This window comes from Watersipora subatra, chromosome 7, assembly GCF_963576615.1.
Source record: "Watersipora subatra chromosome 7, tzWatSuba1.1, whole genome shotgun sequence".
Classification (NCBI taxonomy): domain Eukaryota; kingdom Metazoa; phylum Bryozoa; class Gymnolaemata; order Cheilostomatida; family Watersiporidae; genus Watersipora; species Watersipora subatra.
In genome coordinates, this window is record NC_088714.1 from 26,118,193 (window position 1) to 26,124,851 (window position 6,659).

Here is a 6,659-nt window from a genome sequence, read left to right on the forward strand (position 1 = left end):
CTACCGCTCAGAGAAACTTCTGAAACGTCTACAAAATGATTCAATCAAGGAGCATGTGTCCTTTCTGAAGGTTGATCATGACAAACTTGATGCAATTTCATTTTGGCTTGTGTACAATTCCAATATTTCGGTTAACGATGCTTTAGCACAAGCTTACACGCTTGGTAGCAAAGACAAATACCAAAACGCTGCTCTGCTTCTTCGCAGTAATATTCTACAGGCTTACAAAGACTCCAAAGTCCTCCAATGGCCGCCAACATTAGATGATATGGACCTCAGCTGTGATGATCTACTACCATCTGATCTCATTCATTTTCTAAGCATGGTGATGTCAGGAAAAGAAGACATAGATACAAGTGAAAAGATGAAGCGACTGGTATTCTCCATTGGGCAAGACATTTGCCGTGCAGTGTCAGATGGAAAATGGAAATTACCAAAGCACATGCTACTGTGTGTGACCGTTCGACACTTGTATCGTAGCAAGCAGCTCACCAAGATATTGCACCGACTTGGTCACTCCGAGACATATGATTTTGGTTTAGAGATGGAAACTGCACTGGCCAAGGTCCTGGATGAGGTATCAACCTATCTCACACCCCAGATTGTGACAGGAGAGGGCAACATGGTATTTCATTGTGAGTGGGACAACCTCAACAAAACTACAACGAATGTTCATGGCAGCAATATTGTCAACAGTGCTGGGGGAATCATGGTACAGAAGGTCAAGCCCGGGATCCAAAATTCAAATGTCCGAATGCTTCCAATGATGGATAAATCCAAACAGCGTAGCTTGAAAGTTGATACACCAGAAACCCTCCCACCCCTGCACTTCACTCGTATTGGACCAGTGTTTCCAGATGGCTCTTCATTCACACCACCTGTTAAAAATGAAACAGTTTATACTACCAAGAAAGAAGAGTACTACGTCTGGCTCTTCAGCAGGTATATTGGAAGCAGTGGTGAACAGCCTGTGCCTGGACTAGGGGGGTTTCATCTCTGCAACTGGAACTCCGCCACCAAGGAAATCAACTGTTGACTACTTTACACCTATTCATCAACCAATAACTGACAACACAGTCGTTCGTGAGCTACTGAAGCGGTCTGAGGCAGTTTAGAACCAGTTAGAACAATTCACTTGCTTGATGTACAGCCAAAGTCGTGATTTGTCTGTGGATGCCGTCCGATCTAAGATGCTTCGAAAGATGGTAGGAGAAAATGAAAAATTAACATTGAAATCTAAGGTGGACTTTGCTCGCCTCCCTCCATGTCTTTCAGCATTGAAGCCCCATGTCCAGCGTGTGAACCACCGGGTTTGTTTGTACAAACGAGCTAACGAACCCATTTGTGAAAAGCCGAACCCCTACGACGAGGGCCAGGGATGGATAAAGACAGAAGAAGGCATGCTGGAACCATTGTGGTCATGTGGTCCAGTACTACCTACCTCACTAGTTGATCTTGAAACTATTGATGATCAGGAGGAAGCAGAAGATAATTGCGAAGACGAAGAAACAGATTCATTTGACTTCAACAGCGATGAAAGCGATGACGATTGAAGCTTGTGATGACAGGGAACATTTAGATGATTTCCAGAAGCATCTATATCTTAATTTTTTTTTCTTCTTAATGTGCAAATGACACTTGTGATGAAAAAACGACTGGTCTTATGATGTTCTTTCACCCTTAAAATACGAATATACAGGCAACACGTTCTTCACGATTGCTATAACATTTGCAAAGATATGGTAAAAAAAGGTTTTTCAGTAATGGCGGCACTAATTTGCATATCTTACATGTCAGGAACACATGTGGTCACTATGAGACTGGTCTTATATTGATGCTAGACCCTCAAAACCTGGGTCTAGACACCTTATTTTTGCAGTTATCTGTTGCATTGGCGGAGTTATAGCGATTTTAGTATTTTCATGTAATGGCGGCTTAATTTGCATAAAAAAGGCACGTGGGACAATATTTCAAATTTTTAACATAGCAAACCATTTTCTACACATTTTTCCCCATAGGAAGACACCAATTAGAAATTGATTTCCGGGGGGTGCACGCAGACCCCCTCTACCAACTGTACTAATTATTTGTTTTTAATTTAGCAACTAGTTTTGTACATTCTTGCATGCTCCAACCAATTTTAGAAGGTGAATTACATAACAATTGAACTAATCATTGTCTGCTACCAAAAGAAATTTCACACAATATTAAACCATAAACTTGTACCTTCTATTAGCATTAAAATATGGTTTAGGACGAATAGAAATTGGTACCTAATGACAAGTCATTAGTGCATGGGCAACTCTTTTTTTAGACTGCAACCCCTAGCAGGTGCTAGCAGGTGCTTAAAAAATTTTATATATTCATATCTGGAAAGGGAAAACAGCCAATCTTATTAAACATGTGCAGTTGCGATCATAGAATCATTTTTGGAGTTCACAACAAAGCCTGGTTCACAGTGACCACTATTTAAATAACATGGCCATCGCGGCCTACAAGAAGTTGCTTTCACCTACACATATCTAAACATGCCTGAGTTATCTATGTGTTATGTTTCTCAATAACTTGAAGTTTATAATTTGGTTATTTTAAAGGTTTGAAATACTGAGTCCTTCCATTGTTTGAATAACAGTTTTAGTTTATCCGTAATTTGAGATTAGATTAGTGAGTACAAAATATGATTTCAGTTGCATAGCAATTTTGTAGCTTTATAGCTAGAAAAAGCATGAGTATCAAAAAGCTTTAATGAAGGATAAAAGAAGGATAGTCTTTAGCTTTTTAATAATAGATTAATAGATTTCTTTGTTTTCAAGTATCTCAACACTATGAATAACTTGGAAACATTCTTCCATTCTAGACTTTGTCTTTAAGAACAGGTTTAGTGCAAACTTTGCACATGGTTGACTTATTGCTATGATCTGTTTTTCATCTAATTTTTCTTGCTATCATATGTATGCTCACTATCTATAATATAGATAGTAATCATATATTATATGATATGTGTAACCCTTATGACAGAACAGAAGGAAATATGGACATTACTATAAATTATAGACCATATGTAACCATGAACTCTATGATAAAAGAAATTGTTTGGAATTAGCCTGCAACGACCCTTTGTAGTTTAGCTAATGACTGAACACAAACTTTTTGCTATGATTCCTTACTCTTTCCATCAAAAGCCTTAAAAAGTCATTGCTGCCACACAGAGTTGATTTAATCGTAGATGTTTAGATGAGCGATTTACATAGTTTGACCTTGTAACCTAACAGTAATGCCAATGATGTCAGTAATATTATTGCTGTCATCTGACCCTACAACGATTGCTGTGTAAGCTCTATAAATGTAAGTTAAATAAGCTAAAACCTTCCTACTAGCACAGCTAAATGAATGATTCGCTATAAAATCAGGCTCATCAGAGCTGCTGAAAACTAGAATCATTGACTATTCATATAATAGCAATGTCAAAAATTAGTTTGAGAGTTTTAACCATTTTTTTACTGTGTGGTTGTGAACTCCTGAAAAGGAATGCCACAAAGCAAGTCAGGCTAAAAGTACGGACTCTTTTTACTTAAATGAGCTTGTATTTACCACTTCCAGGCCTCAAAGTGTATTTGCTTTTTTCTATAACAGGCATTTTCTGCCAGATTCAAGTCAAAAATTACTATCAGAGAGCAAGTAGTAATATTATTGAACTGAATCAGAATATAAATTAGGAAATAACTCTACTGATAACTGATAGTCCTTTAGAATTGTAGCAGCAGTCATCAGCAAACTCTCTAATCGCACTCACCCTTGCAGGCATCTGTCATAGACAAGCCATCTTTACATTGCCTTAAGACCTAATCTCTCAATAATCGAAACTCACCTTATATCCAACACATATGTGTAGGTCTAAATATTTATGCAATAAAGCCAATACAAATTAGTTTTCGTTCTTTTATAATGACATATTTTTTTCTATTGTCACAAATTAACATTTTTGCTTGCCTGCATGGACTTGATAAATAGCTGGAGGCATTTTTGTTGTTTTTATAAATCATGGACAATTGGACCTCTTATTTGTTTATGATTTTATTCTGATTTCATTAGGTTTTCTAATATAAACTTGGCATGCAACCTTTACTTTTTCTTATGTGTAGCCATATATTTGGAATCAATCTATATAAGTATCAAAATCCGTGTGTATGTGTTCAGTTTGTCGGCTATAGCTATTAAAACGTTGGAATGAATAATCCATATCACACAATATCCGATCTCAGAACCTCTCGTTTACCAAGCAAATGCCTTACCAATTTAGCTACGAGAGATTGATGGATTCATCGGGCAATATACGCCGCTATGTCGGTGTAAATACGCTACCTCTCTCCGTGATGGAGCAACATAATTTTATGTGTGCTCTGTGTGAGAGCAATTAGTTAGCTCTTATTAGTAAGCATGCTCAAATTAGCCATTGGCAAGGTGCCAGGATAATGGCAAGTAGCAGGTGACTACGTTACCTCTCATCATTTATAAACTGATATTTAACACCGGTGCAACACCAGATATTCCGCTATTCGCTATAAAAAAACTTGATATGTAACAAACCTTTACTTAGTCCCTGTATAGCCATATAGTTAGAGTCAATAACTATATATAGACTTGCCACGTAACAAACCTTTACTTAGTCTCTTGTATAGCCATATAGTTGGAGTCAATAGCTATATATAGACTTGCCATGTAACAAACCTTTATTTAGTCTCTTGTATAGCCATATAGTTGAAGCGATTTTCTATATATTTTTTTAGCATTATGAGATCACAGTACTGAATTTGTTGTTGTTAAAAGACACTGAAATTTATTTTATTTCAATTAAATTTATACTTTGTTCTATAGAATCCTTTAAATAATTGGGAAGTGTCAGGGGCAGGTATTTGCTAGTTAGACTACAAGAAAGACACTGAACGGTATATCTATAACCCCCATGATGTAAAATGGTAAAGGTGAATATTTTAATGCAGAGCTATTACATGCTTTAAGTTTTACAGGTAAACAGAAGAATAGCGCTAAATTTATAGGGCGACAAACTTACCGAAAAATGCATTCCTACACAATTGGATGGAAGACTGAAGCAAACTGCTATTTCATTACAGTTTTAGCAATTGCAAAATTAGTAATGTCAACTTACATAGCTTTGTGATCTATTAATAGCAGAAAGATATAACAGAACTTTAAATATGACTCATACATAGTAGGACTATCAAAAATCCTTATTACTAGAAACCATTTATATCAGAAAAATAGCACAGTGGTAGGAAGGGTTATAAAAAATTGTTTGTAGACACAAGTTGTACACTTACTCTGATTCCCACTAGTTGTGTGAAGAAGAACAAAAAATCCAATGATATGAGTTGAAGTAACCATTGCTTCATAGTTTTAGGTGAAACAGCAAGTATGAAGATCCTAGTCTGAAATGGCTAAACACCTATCAAAGCAGTCAATCATGTGATTGGTTGTTCAGTGCAGTAGGTGGTGCTGAACAACGAATCAGCATCTGTAATACGTTGCCACTTGAGTGAGGAAGTTCACACGTAAGTTTTGCTGTATTCTGTTTGTCTCGCTGCATCTATATGTGTCATATATAAGTGTCATCTATAGGTGTCATCTATTATAGATGTTATCTATAATTATAAGTGTCATCTATACGTGTCATCTATAGGTGTCATCTATAGGTGTCATCTATAGGTGTCATCTATAGGTGTCATATACAGGTGTCATCTTCAGGTGTCATTTTAGGTGTCATCTTTAGGTGTCATCTTTAGGTGTCATCTTTAGGTGTCACCTTTAGGTGTCATCTTTAGGTGTCTTCTAAAAGTGTCATAAACACACTTTTGCTTGATCAAATCATTTTAACCATAAGCATGTTTGTAAATTTTAATCTTGAAACATCCTGACACTCAGATCACCTCAAACATCAAAAACTATCGCAAATAATAAAAAACACGAATAATTTCTGATGAAATTCACTAAAACTATTTGTAGGTTCATTTTAAAGTGAATAATTTTGGTAATTTAAGCAGCACAAAGTAGAACAAGCACTTGCAACTGTTGTCAACAGCGCTTCAGGTAGTGGAGTGAAGCTTTAAGCTTGTTCGATTTCAAAATATTGAAACATATTGGCAGTGAAATCATTTCTAACATCAAAACCAATCACAAATAGAACTTAATCATTTTAGGATCAAGTTTGGTTGATTTTATCCTGAAACATTTTAGCAATCAGATCGATTTTAACACTAAAATCAATTGGAAATGATAAAAAACACATTCTGATAAAATCTACTAAAATGTGACTTAAGCTCATCTTTATGTCAAAAGTTAAAAGTTATGGCATGTAGACTTAGGTTTAATGCAAAACTCATCAGCCACTTCAATTCATTAATAGTAACTCAATTTTTGAATTAAAAAAATTGTGATAATGTTTTCAGGATTTGTCCTGTAGCATTTTATGTCTGGCAGCATGAAATTCATATAACACAATTATTCATTATGAAAGCCCTGAAGTTGTTGTTCTAACATGACCAGGCAGTTGAAGTACATGCATGCCTAATCAACTAATCTCATTTCTTCTCAAAATGATTAAAATGCATAAAAAATTAATAGTAGATTAGAGCATGAGAAAC